Source organism: Rousettus aegyptiacus, unplaced genomic scaffold (genome assembly GCF_014176215.1).
Source record: "Rousettus aegyptiacus isolate mRouAeg1 unplaced genomic scaffold, mRouAeg1.p scaffold_m13_p_12, whole genome shotgun sequence".
In the NCBI taxonomy this organism is placed as follows: Eukaryota; Metazoa; Chordata; class Mammalia; order Chiroptera; family Pteropodidae; genus Rousettus; species Rousettus aegyptiacus.
The window spans coordinates 87912228-87927127 of NW_023416287.1; the positions used below are offsets into that span (position 1 = coordinate 87912228).

A 14900-nucleotide genomic window follows, 5' to 3' on the forward strand; every position below is an offset into this window, starting at 1 on the left:
ATGGATTAAACATATATGTATGTACAATGAAATACATTGATTTAGTATTATCATTCAACACATATTAAATCCTATAGACAACGATGCCGGAATGGTTAAATTAAATTTGCTGCATGATACATGTTATTTCCTGAAGCTTCCTGTCTTTGCTAAATTTAATGGCAATGGTCACCGTGCTTATGCCAGACATTTGACAGATAATTTGGCATCAACCTTTGCCTTTGTATCATAATTTCAGGTCTCCGACAAGAATTTAATTTTGCCTTTAAAACAGAAAGCATCCACCAACTGCCTTCCTGCTGATGTCGAGACAATAGATTTTTCCATTTTAACCTGTAGGTTAGACTATCATCATCATGCCCCTTTTCTAAATGGTCTTTGAGGAAAAAAGAAAAAAAGAAAAACTGCAAAAGCTCGACTTTAGCAAAATGCTGCTGTCAGAATTTTATTCACACTAAATGGCCTCAGCATGTCACAGCTTTCCTGTGGGAAGTGCAATGGCTCCCTGTCAAATACCAAATTGATTTTAAAATTGCTTGGATGGTGTCTGAGGCACAGCAGTTGGGAGCTGTGTGTTTATCCGAATCAGTGTTGGTACATGAGCCAGGGTCTCCTCCAGCGGGTGGGAAACATGTTTCCGCATGTTCCAGGCGTAGGAGAGGTTAAAAGCCTCAGGTTCAAAAACTTAACCTGCACATATGGGGCTCACAACACAGCTGTCAGTTAAGCGTTTGGAATATTTAGCGTACACACTGCTGGAGCAAGCACGTTCAGAATATTTATATGCTTCCGTAAAGCGTATCAACATTTAACAATTGTTTTATAATACAGGACCTTTTATTCTTAGATTGGGACGTAGAAACATGCCATATACATAATAAAGACTTAAGGAAACACAGACATTTCCAAATGTAGCTAAGTTCTTTGACATTTAAAACTTATGAAAGAGCGTCAAGGATAAGTCAACAGAACTTGTGAATTCTCTGAAGATTCAGTAAATTTTAAGACAATTAATCTTTATTTTCACTGTGCCTATTAACAGTTGGTTATTTAAAACACACAGTATGATAAATTGCACCAACTATGCTTCAAGTGCATACACAAGTACTATATACTTTATCATTTAGTTTTAGTTTATACTGTATCTATTTTTGAAAAATATAAATGAATTGATTTTGAAGAGAAAGAAGTTCGTTAGAAAATTTAAGAAATAAGGAATAGAGAAAAAAAAAACACAAAATAAAGTTAAAAAAAAAATCAAGCCTATTTCCACCACACAAACATCTTTAATATGGTAAACATTTTTATGGAGGGGTAGCAGATGGCACGGATGCTGGTGTGTGTGTGTGTACGAGAGGATGAGAGTGAGCGTGCACACGCGAGTGAGCGTGCAAGCAGGGAATACATACAGTCACCTGGAGGACCACAGAAGACCAGATAAGACATTTACCCTACCTCTGATGGTAGACGGAGCATGGGATGTAATGTAGAGGACAATTAAAAGGTATTTTTGATTGGGCTGTAAGAGATATATTATATTCACAGAGGGTAGCCAGGTTTGATCAGGGAATAAAAAAGAACCAAGCTTATTCCGAGAAAGATAAAGAGAATGTTGCAAATGAGAGACGATGAGTATGAGAGAGAACAGAAAAGATTCTGGAGGGCAGAGGACACTAGAGATGGGGTCCCACTGACATTTGCCCAACTACACTGGCATACACATTTATTTGATGATGATGGCCCAGAGGAGCTAAGACTTCTGCCATGACTGAGGGAAGGTGATTTAGAAGGCACGCAGCGATCAATCGTGATGATGTTTCTGGGAAAGTGTGTGGGTGGAATCAATTTTAACTCCATGCATTCTGCCTACTCTCTACCACCCCCGCCCAAGGTTTTACTTTTGGAAAGTTAAAATATCGAGTCAGGCTGTGCATTGTGGTTGAGACACGAGAAGACGGTGCTCTGCTGGGCTGCTCTGAAGTCCTCCTCTTAGCGGGGAGTCGTCTATCCAAGCTCCTGAGACCTCCTGTAGGACCCGGGGTCCTTCTCGCCAGAACACACACACTCTGAGAGACATCTTGTCACCCTGGGTCTTTATTCCCCTGTCCAACAGTGGCGATATCGTCAACAGTACTCATGTTTCTCTATATTTGTTTAAGTGATAAAAGAATGTGGCAAGGGGCCTGAGTCCGCTTTTTGATGTTTGAGTGCCGCCGGTTTTTACGTAGCACCCTTCTCTCTTCCCTCTGCCTCACGTCCAGGCAAGGTGACAGCCTGCGGTCTCCTTCCTTCGGCGCAGGTGGGAAGCTCAAACGGAAAGTCCCTGCCTGCATGTGGGGACCGTCACCTGATCTTTACCCCTGAGCACAATAAAAACCCGACATGCGTTCCTTCTTGCTCTTTTAAGCCATTCTGGTGACTTGCTTAGGTGACCTGCTCTGCACTCCACAAGACCTCAGTTATTTACATGAGACACATTTCATGTACTCTTGGGGTGTGTGTGTGTGTGTGTGTGTGTGTGTGTAACCATAAGCCTCGACGTTCAAGCCAAACTGTACGTATGGGTTCGCTTGCATACCAGGGCGAGAACAAGGAGAAGCATGCGGTGAACGCCCTGACTGTGGATGGGAAAGAACGTAGGTATTTTCGATACTGAAAGGAGTCGTACTTTCAACCTGCAATTAGAGTGGCTTCAATATCGATCTCATATATCCTTTCAAAATGAGATGTTCCGTCATAACCTGTAACGGTAAATACAGTGAGATTTGAGAGTGAATGTTTGTGTGGCTTTTGTGTTTGGCAAAGCCAACTCTTGATTAAGCTAAAATACATTTTGCAATCCTACAACCTAAATAGAGCTACGAACAGTTGGGGATAAAATGTCCCCCAGGTGTTGTTAACTGTTGGGCCAATTAGCTCTGCTACCCTGCCCGTAAGCCCAGCCAGATGTCCACTCCGCACCCTCCCTCTGGACCCACGCACGTGAGCAGAGGGGCATGCTTGGATAAACACACCGCCAGAACCAGAGGCTTGCATTTTGGAAAGGGTGAGAATATTGCAAATTTTTCAACCTGTTTTCCTGTTGAATCAATGTGCAATGTTCTCAAAAGCCAGGTAACAGTAGAACCGGGTATTGAGATACTTCTAAGGGAATTATTGTCTGCTCATCTCCAGCAAGTTGCGTTTAGCCATTGGACCTGAAGTCTCCTGCATTTCTCAGGTAGGAGAAGACACATGGAAGACAGAAATGTCATACAGATGCCAAAGAATATTTTTGTGGCGATAAATCCTTTTCTTTTGGATTCTATTCGAGTCTCTGGTAGGTCATTTCTAAATGAAGACATTGTATAATAGATAAACGCATGCAAGTCTAGGCATGATGTTACGACACAAGCCATTCATGATGTTGAATACACTCTTATTAATGAAATCTTTCCTGTGGACTCACGGTGTGAAATGGGAATTGCCAGATTCCAGTTTTTAAATGCTTTTGTTATACACCTCATTGCATATCTTAGGTAAACCATTTGCTCTTGAATTCAAATGCTAGTATTGGACATATTTACACTTCAGTCTCATCTCTCACACTGCATTTCACTAAGCAGATGTTCAAAAGTATTTTAAGTTATTACTATAGCAATATTGTTAAATAAAATTTAAAATTTATATATTTAGACCTACCAAAACTGAATAAGAAACTGCTATTTAATTGTTACTTATTTTCAGATTAGTCATATTTATTACTTGAGCCTTAATTTCCTTTTGTGTAAAATAATTATTTTATACAAAATTAGTATGATTTTGGGAGACTACATGGGGTAGTGTTTAAACTAGAGGCTCAGGAATCAAATTGCTTAATTTCGAATTCTGATTCTGCCTTTAATGACTGCAAACTGGGTTATTTAAGTTCTGCCACATTTATGCAGAGATGCTTGAGTATTAAGTGCTAAATGCTTATAAGTGTACCTAGAAGAAAAGTGTGTCCCTATCTAGATCACTTATCATCATAAATAATTGTGTTAATAATTAATCCTAAAATTTTATAAGAAATGACCTGGCAGATCACTTATTAGGAAAAGATACTTACAAAACAGTTCATTTCAGCATATAACATAGGAATACAATGCAGAATATAAAATAAAGTTATTTATTCAACTATCTGACTAACAAAGTTTCTCTAAAGTAATGCAAAGGCACTGAAGCTACAAATCATTACTGAAATCTTTAGCTTTATTTTTTTTTCCTTAGTAGATGGATTATATCCCGCAAAACTATCCATTTGGTAAAGTCGATTTCTATGCATTTTTTAGAAGATCAGAACGCACTTCTCTATTTAACAACAATAGGAAACTGGGAAGCAGATGAAACATTGCAGCGAATCTCATGAGGGATAAAGGGAACAATTACAGTAAAATCACTTTAACGTGGTTTTAGGAGCCAGTCTCTCCAACAGCATAAACAGGAAAATCTTAGAACTATGAAAAAAATATATTGACAAGTACTGAATAAACAACATGTTCTCATCAAAAATGTCTTAAGAAAGTTTTTTCTTTATGTATTTCCTAGTGTGAATTCTAATGATATCCATGTATTGTTTTTTTACACTGAGCACTATCAGGACTGTTATTTTTAGTTTATTTACAAGTGTAATACTATTTATTTTCATTTCAGTTGTCATATGTAATTCCGGCTTTCATTGTTCACTCTAGGCTAAATAGAACTCTCTCATCTTTCAGTATCCATAGTATTCCTACAGAACATTTTTTAGCACGTAGACAAAATAAAAACGCTTGTATGTGATCGAGTTTGCATACAGGGATATGGCCCTATGCCACAGAAACCATACTTGATACATGCTGTGATTAAATGGGCCTCTCATCGAATGCTAACTTCAACCACTGGTCTCAGAGTCCGGCTTATGCAACTATTATTTGACAAACAGTCCTATATATCTTACTGATTTCCTACAAAAGCATTTTAATATTATAGAGATTGTAAACACAAATCATGACTTCTGACATTGAAGAGGTCATAATGATCAAATTATACAAAAGTTGTTAGAACTCTGTTTTTAGTATCTACATATACTCATTTTTATAGTTTAATCACAGATCCTTGGTCGAAATTTCAATATAACATATAGCACTTAGAGAATAAAGGCAACATCATTCATAAATTTATTTAGGAAATATGACACCTAAAATTATATTTTAATGCACATGTTTAAACTGTCAACCTCAAAGTAAGGGGAATGTTATTACACGCCTTTATTAAAAGAACTCCGTGATGCCTGTCAGAGATGCCCAGGACAGTGGCTACGTGTACTTCATAACCATGCACTACGGTGCTTTTGGAGCAGCCTAGACAGCTTCTTTATAAAATCCTTAGAGTCTACGGCCATGTCACCCTGAACACACCCGATCCCGTCTGATCTCAGAAACTAAGCAGGGACGGGCCTGGTTAGTACTTGGATGGGAGACCACCTAGGAAGGCCAGGTGCTGTAGGTGTAAAAAATTAAAAATAAAAAACATAAGGGATTTTAAACTGACAATGTCCTTGCAATCTGTGAGGTCAATCAAAAGTTGTCTCACCTAAAAAAAAAATAACAATTAAAAAAATAAAATCCTTATAAAATTGCATATTCCTCAAAACAAAGATGTCTTCAACTTTCTGACTTTGTCCAGTTTGCAACTACCTCATTTTGACAACATGTTCTTAAGTAGCTCAGAGAATGAGATAATAGTGAACTTTCCTTCAATATTTCACTAGTAGTTTGAATCCGAGGCATTCTCTCTCAAATTAAATGACACCCAGCAAACAGTGCCTGGTTTGCTGGATGGGAGGGAAAGTAAAATCAAACAGATAAACAAAAGTCATATTGCAGACACTCCTGTATCCAGCCTCCATCATTAAATTTAATATCGCCGTTAAATCGACATTTTTATTTCATAGACTCTTGCCTCGAATTTTAATTCTCCAAGTTATAATGAGACACGACCGTAAGAAAATCGCAATGAGTGAAGATGTATCACTGGATTGCATCCATTATTATAAGAGCTTCCACTCTCCGATGCAGTGGGGAAAATAATGCCCTTTCCAAGTGTATCAAATTATCACCACATTTGACGGCAAGCATCTGTTAACGGCATAAATAAAATGCAAATAAAAGCATAAAATATGTAAGTGTATGGGAACGACGATAAAAAGCATCTCTTTTCAATGAATTGTTCACGGCTCAGATGCAGAGAGTGTCTACACCGACTCTTGGTAGAAATAAATGCAGTGCATTACATATCTGCAAATTAGTTGAAAATACTATAAACATCAAGATCTATAAAATATTTCCATCACTATTTCACCCAGTATATATTATTTAATTTGAGCTATCATGTATGTGTTGACTGTAGGAAGAGAAATTGGTCAGCCTTTGCAGAAGTATGTCTCTATTAGTTCATGTGGTAACCTAAAAAACATTAATTTTTAATACAGATTTTTAATCATTAAAAAAAGAACCAAACAGAAGTATAACAACAAATCACTTTTTATGTACCAACTTTTTTAAAATTATGGTAAAATACGCATAACATAAAAAAAGTACCATTAACTATTTTCACACGTACAGTTCAGCAGCACTTAGTACATTCATACCACTGTTCTGCCATTACCGCCATCCAGCCACAGAAATCTTATCTTACAAAACTAAAACTCTGCGCCTATTATAAAATACTCCCAATTCCCCCAAACCTCCAGCTCCTGGCAGCCATTACTGTACTTTCTGTCTCTATGAATCTGATTACTTGGAATAGTGAAATCTTATAATATTTGTTCTTTTGTGATTGGCATATCTCACTCAGCATAATGTCCTGAGGGTTAACCGATGCTGTAGCACATGTCAAAATTTACTCCCTTTTTAAGGCTGAATAATATTTAATTGCATGTATATAGCACAATTTGTTTATTCATTTTGTTTATTCAACAGTATATACTTGGATGACCTGCATCTTCCGGCTATTTCAAATAATGTTCCAACAACGTTGGTTGTACAAGTATCTCGTTAAGACCAAATTTTCAATTCGTTTGAAAATGCCAGATTATATGGTTATCTCACGTTTAATCTCGTGAAACTGCCATACAGTTTTCCATTGCAGCTGCACCATTTTACATTTTCATTAACAGAGCATGAATGTTCCAATTCTTCCATATCCTTCCTAAAACTTCTTTATTTCCTGTTTAATAGTAGCCACACTTAAAAATGTGAGGTGATACCTCATTGTGATTTTTATTTTTCTCTAATCATTAGTGATGTTGGGCATCTTTTCATGTGCTTATTGGCCATTTGTATATATTCATCAGAGAAATATCTATTCAAAGCCTTTCTCCTTTTTTAAAAATTGGAGTTTTTGTTCCTTTGTGAGTTATGAAGATGTAGGAGTTCCTTATGTGTTATTGATATTAATTTCTTTATATGCTTATGATTTGCAAATATTTTCTCCCATTTTGTGGATTACTTTTTCTCTCTATTGCATTCTTTGATGCGTGAAAAAATTTCATCTTGGTGTAGTCAAAGTTATTTTTTTCTCTTGTTGCCTGTGCTTTAAGTAACATATCCATGAAACCACTGACAAACACAACGTCATGAAGTTTCCTCACTTAAAATCCCAATACTAATACTCTGGCAAAACTGTTATGTTGATGCGGTTCTTCTTCTGCATGTTTTCCTTCATCTTCCTGCTACATCTTTTCTCAGCAGCTGAGCCTGCATACTCCATGCATCCACCCTAAATTACTGCAGGCGACTTTTCATAAAATGCACTCTAACAATCACACCTTATCTCTACAAATAGTGATCTACACTGTCATAATAATATAGAGCCACGTCACAAAATGTGTTTATTTTTTCTATCTGATTTGTTCTGTCTTCACTGTAGATTTCATTTTAGTATTTGAATGGCAGTAACTTTATTATATTGCAGTATGCAATCGAAACAGATATAAGCTTTTCGAGCAAGTAAAATATCTATGTAGAGCTTCCCAGGAAAAAATATTTAATTCCGTGAAACATTTTTTAACTATTCTACTCCTTGGAACATCATGATTTATTAACCTCTGATTGTCATTCCATCCTTATAGCAGTTCTATCCATCCTGTCTCTAACACAATACGATTTGACATCTATTTTAGAATTTTCTCATCCCCATTGAAAATAGGGAGCAAGTGTCAGAACAGTACCCCTGATGTCACCTGTGGCTTCCGGAAAAGAGCCACAGTTGACCTAAACAACAAAGACATGCCATCATCAGAACTCTCACGAGCTCATAGATCAGGGGGCTGTTTGACTTTCTCAAGGAACAAAGTCATCTAGTAGGTTCTCTTACACCATAGATCCATTCTCGCAGGCCCTCATTCTGAGTTATTTGGTTCTTTTATTTGTACCCTGCCAAAGAAATTCTTAAATCTTCATCTTCGGTGAGCCATTGCATTTCCTAGCTTCCAGGACCAACGTAGTAGTGTATTATGATTGGTTTCCAGTGTTATAGAAAGTAAGTTAAATCATAAAACAAAGGAGAGCACCCCTACTCACATCAACAAAACTCACTTTCTCCAAATTTAAATTCTGATTCCTTGTTTTTCCAAAACCCCCATGATCCACTCACAAGCATGCTCTGCAAGTCTCTAATAATTAATACTACTGAATTACTACAGATGCTTTTGGCATATGGGCCATTTTGTACATTTTTATACATTTTGTATTTCAGTCATGTCAGCAGAGATCTGACCTCATTATTGGACTTGCGGCCAGGAGAGGATGTAGGGGTTCAATTCTGAGAGAAAAATATTGTCTTGCAAACTGTCTGTCTCACACTTAGGAGTGATGGACCCACTGAGGAAACCTTGGATTGGAATCAATTCTGTTACGTGTCAACCCACAATTCTCTCTGGGTCTCAGTTCTACCATTTAGTAGGCATATGAATTTTAATTACATTGCAGGTCTTTCCTGCCCAGGTTTTAAGTTCTGGACATGAAATAAAATGTGGAAATCATAACTTATGTAATACATATGTACATATACACGCACAGAAAGAGAAAGAGTGTTGGGAATTAGTTCATTCTTGGAATTTTAGGTTGCAGATTTGAGTGCTAGACTTGAAATTAAATGGTGAGCTAACATTAGGATACACCCCTGACAGCGCAAGCAGAATTATAAAGAAAATAAAAGTTTATATATGAGAAATGAATTTGGGTTGTTGAAGAGAAAAAATTAAGGAGGTGGGCATGAGGATTATCTTTTAAGTAATGAAAAAATACTTTTATAAGAGGAATTGGATGTAAAGAATAAAACTCCAGATAAGAGAATTAAAATTAATAGTTAGAAATTATGGTGAGGAAGAGTCTGTGTTAATATAATATTCTAAAAACAACTACAGAATGGGTTTATTCTCACCTCTGTGGATGAGTGTAGCAGGGTCGGGATGGGCGTTTGATGAGCGTGTCGAACAAATTTATGTACCTCCTGAGGGCTTGGACTATTTGCTCAGCAATTAACTTTTGCTCATGAAACTCTAGTATTTTACCTAGCCACATTATGTTATAATTAATTCATGATTATATTTAATGATCTATTCAGGAACAGGAAATATTAATATACTTAATATGCATTTCTTCATTAAAATGATTTGTACTATAATACATATAACATTTTCATTTAGGAAAAAATAAATAACTACTGACAAATTCAAAACAGCCTAGAGGTATGAATTCATTTATAAAAATAAATAAGAAATGTCAGTATTTTCTCACATTAAGTACTGTTGAAAGTCATGGCTAAGATATATTGATATTTTTCCTCATTTTATCTTTTATTTATTATAGATTTATTTTTCTACTGCTATTAATCAATGTGAATGTAACTTAATAGCTTGATTTTTTGTTGTTTCTATGAAACTTGGCTTTGCTAGGCACAATAGTGATTAAAGTTTAATGCAAAGTACAATTTATAAAATGCCAAGAAAAAAAATGAAGATTTTAAATATTTATTTCAAATTTTCGAAATAAATTTGCACCCTAGAAGTTTTCATCAATTTTAATTCTGTTAGTTTACTGTCATTTGGTAATTAAATTTATATCGGTGAATATAAATTTCACTGATTTCACAGTATACATATCTACGAGAGGCATGTGAACATACTGTCTGCACAACAACCAGAAATCTAAAACAATGATCTAAGTATTTAGGGCTCTCTTTACTTTTGAAAATAATGTCTTTAATAATTTCCAAAGACATGTATGAGATTAACAGTGTTGAAAATGGAAATGTTACCCTACCTCATGGTTAATTTCACATCAACCTGGCTAAGCCATGGTACCCATACATGTGATAAAAAATTATCCTAGGTATTTTGCTTCAGTGTTTTAAAATGAGATTAACGTTTAAACTGGTAGCCACCAAGTAAAGCAGATTACGCTCCACAATGCACGTGGGCCTCGTTCAATCAGTTGAAGGTCATAATGGCACAAAGATTGACCTGCCCTGAGGAACGGAGAATTTGACTGGCAGACCCCATGGGCTCTTGCCTGGGTCTCCCACTATTCAATTTGCTTTATGATTTTTTTGTCATTGTGCCAGGCTTTTTTATATTGTAAAAACAACATAAAGTAACAGTGAAAACTCAGACATGGTAACTCCTCAATAAACATTTTTGAATGGTTGACTAGATGCATGAAAAATAAATGAATTGGAAAAGATGATGGATTTTATGATAAAATTATATGCTATTTTATGATACGTTTATTGACAAAATTACTCATTTTCCACCAGTGTAATTTTCACAGGCCTCTAAAACTTGCTTAGGAATATGTTGGAGTATCCATAGTAATTTATCTTGGGAAGTCAATTTTTATGACTTTTGAATTTTTAGCATTGGAGAATTTGGAAAATATTAAAAATAAGTATTTAGAAATTTTAAAGTGCAGAATATTTACAAACACCATTACTTCACAAAAATACAAAGCGCCATAAAAAGTAAACGAAATAATTCTGAAAAAAGTGTATGAAATGAACTTACAAGATTGAAATAGTTGCATTTATGCTCAAATAATTTTATAAATTAAACTAAAGATGAACAAACTGGACTAAATCTTACATAACCTAATATTGAATAAGGTGGTTAAAATATCAAGGTAAAGAGCAAGGGAAACTCAGAACAGAAAAATTAAAAAAAAAAAAACCTTAAAATATTTCTCTCTATAAATTTGAAAACCAGATGAAATGTGTGCTTTGGTAGAAAATATAATAGAGACTGCAACCAGAAGAGATAGAAAGTGTGAACGTTTTTTTTTTTTTAAATAGAAAACTATTCCTGTCTGATCGCAAAAGCTAAGCAGGGTCGAGCCTGTTTAGAACTTGGATGGGAGACCACCTAGGAAGACCAGGTGCTGTAGGCATAAAAAAATTTTTTTAAATAATAAAAAAATAATTTAAAAAATAAAATAGAAAACTTTAAAATAACTTCCCAGTAAAGGGTATAAGACTCATTTTTTTCCCTGAGGAAAATTTTACCCAATATTTAAAGATTGGAAAATAAAATGATACCTAAACTATTTCAGAAAGAAAGAAAAGGACAGAAAATTTTTATTTTTTTATGTGAGTATACTGTAGTGTGATAAACATAATAAAACAATACTGTAGGTCACTTGTGAATCTCACTGAAAACTATCATCAAACAATGCCAGAGCATCTTAGAGATAATGTATTATGACCAACTGTGGCTCGATTTTGAAATTCAGTGATTAGATTATAAAATCCTTTAATATGATGCATTATATTTGTAGAGCTGGGAAGTAATATCATAATCATTTCCAAACTAGAAAAGCACATTTTAAAAAATTGGACTACTACAACAAGTACTCCAGGTAGGCACAATAATACTCATTTTATACATGAAAGAAACCTCAGATAGGCTGCAGAGGAGTGACCTTGTACTCCAGAATGGGGAAAGGGGTCTGAAGGTCTGAATTTTTTCCTAGATATTCACCTCATCTTTCTAGGTTCTGTCACACTCTCTGTTAGGGAAGCCTGAGGTCACTAAATCCCAGCCTTTGTGAATTTTCTGGTGCAAATCAGGTAGTATCTTGACGTGTTTCATTATCATCAGTTTTAGAGGTCTACTTTGTTGCATTTGCTAGGTCATTATCACTTTTGCATTTGTTGTCTAGCTTTTGATATTTTAATTTTTTTCCTTTATATTCTCCATGTTTTGATTTTGTTGTTCTGGAGTTATCACTTAAAAAAACAAATGCCAATTTAGGGGAGGTTTTTTCCTGAGGCAAGGGAGGTGAATCCATATATTCATGCCTTATTTTATGTGCATGATCACAAGGTTTTGAAAATAACATTTTTTATAGTATTGTCTGTTTATCACCAGTCTATATCCTCTTCGACACTGAAAGAGAAGACGTGAAAGAGCAATCATGAGTGTGGACAGAAAAGCAGAAAATTGCTAGAAAGGATCCGGTGACTCAAGCACAAGTGAGACGATGCCAACTGCTGGAGGAAGAGGCTTCTCTGAAAGCTATTTGCTCCTCCAGTCAGATTCTATTAGTTACACATGTCAAGATGATAATGTAAAAACTAGCTATCAAAGCGAAAAAGGGCAGAACAAAAAACACCCAAAATATTTATGCTATGCTAATTACCTGGTACTTCCAATATTGTCAATTTTCTCTACCGTATGTGAGTTGTTCAAAAAAACATTGAGTCCTGGAAATATACATACCATATATACATACAAACATAATTACAATTTCCTGGCAGGTCTACAATACACTGAAATTGACTCGCCTAGTTTTAAGATAACATTTAAAGTCTTTTTTCCTATATCGTCTTTTTTATAATAAGTGTAAAAGTTGAATCTTCAAGAGGCAAAATATGCTCATTCAGTAATGTTATAATTTGAGGGAACACAAGAATGTATAAGCCAATGTAACTTTTGTCATCTGGAAGTATTTATTTTACTGAATAATGTTGAACTTTGTTTATAAGTAATAAATTTCATGACTAAAAATTATATGATTTTTTACTAATATATACACATTTCTTCAGCTTTCCATTTGTTTACTGTGTGGGATGCAATCAAGTAGGTGTATTTAGAAACTAATGTTAGTAATTGCCTGGTAATTTTCTCACAATTAGCAAAAGTTTTTTTTTTTTTTTTTACTCTGGAGAGGAGAAAAATAATGTGGGAGAAAAGAGAAGGATATAAACAGTAAACAAAGAATCAGGGAAATCAGTGTTATAATTTTGAGTTAAAAGAAATTGAGCAAGTATACACAAAACACTATATTTCACTTTCTTACACCATGAGATCATGAATTAAAGTATCTGTTTCACGACCTACAGAAATTGGAAAGCCTTTTTTTGTTGTTTTCTACTACTTAAGGCAAACATAGCTTCTGTGTATGCCATGGAATGCAGTAATCCAGCTTAAGAAAAGTATAGCTTTATGAATATTTTTTCTATATAGATCAGAACAAACATACATAAAAATCACGGAATGATTTTTAATTCTAAGGAAGATAAAAAGCTCAAATACAAAGTCAGGAGAATAGAGAATTACAAAATATGACGGAGAAAGAGAAGGCGAAGTCTCTGGATTTCGATTTTCACTGGATGTTATTAAAACTAAACAAATATCACTCTACGGAATTGCTTGGTCCTTTGTGTAGATTTTAAAAAGTAGAAATGCTTTTACTGAGGTAAGCCTAAATCAAGTGTGATTCACATGTACGCAGTTTTACTCTATTTTAGCAAGTTAGACAGTGTTAAAGAAGCCCAAGGAATGGCCATATTGAACTAAAATCCCAAGATATTGATTTATTTTAATGATTAGTTTATTAATTTTAAATGAGATACTCTTCTGGTTTTAATTCATGGTACTATCTCTCAGAAGAAAATCCATGATGAAGACCGAATTATAGACAAAAATGGTATTTAATGAAAAAAAACTTAAAGCCACCTTGGAATATCCTTATGTGGTGATAAAACTATATTTCTACACTAAAGCTTGAATCTGTATTTAAAATTCAAGTAACGATAACAACAAACATGAAGAAACTATTTTCTTTAATATTTCCCAATGATTTCTGATCTCTACACAAAACAATACCATGCTCTTTAAAAAGTTATTTGAAGTAGTTTGTGATTTGAAGGAAATATTATATTAATTTAAATGCTCATTTTTTAGTCCTAAGTATAATTTGAATATTAATTCTCTCCAGATGCTGAATTCTGCATATAGCTTATGCCATTTCTGACAAAATGATTTCTATTTGTAGCATTTCAGAGAAAAAAATTGTTCTCTGTGAAAGCTGTCACCACCTAGTCACTGGCTCTTAGTATATAGTTAGTTCCTCAGTATTAAGATTTTTTTTTAAGACTTTAACAACATGAATGAACCACAAACAAATAAAATATGTCGCTCCTTTGGAAGGAAGAAATAACATTTTCTGCATTGTTTTCAAAGATAGAGAAAATTTGTTACAACATTAGGAAAAAGAAAGAAAGGGAAAAAAAGAAAAGGAAGTTATATATACTATGTCAAATTGAAAGTATATTCTCTCCTACTTATACCTAAAAATTAATATCAAGAAGATTGTACCATAAATGCACAGAACAACATTTGATGCAATAAACTTGTCTTCAAATTCTGGAATTCCAAATTCTGTTCTTTAAAATTTCTGTAGCTATATGTTCTATATCATCTATTTCTGTTGGAATTAAAAATTATTTGATTCATGATAGCAGGACAATTTGATCCCTGGGCACAGATTGAAGGAAGATATATAGTGCCATCTTCTATGACTGAATGTTTGTGTCCTACCCAGAATTCATATGTTCAGATC

At 34.6% G+C, this 14900-nt stretch overlaps 1 pseudogene; it reads left to right on the forward strand.

The window, feature by feature from the left end:
- Positions 1–5389: 5389 nt before the first annotated feature.
- On the forward strand, positions 5390–5508 carry LOC118610498 (annotated as a pseudogene).
- Positions 5509–14900: the final 9392 nt, after the last annotated feature.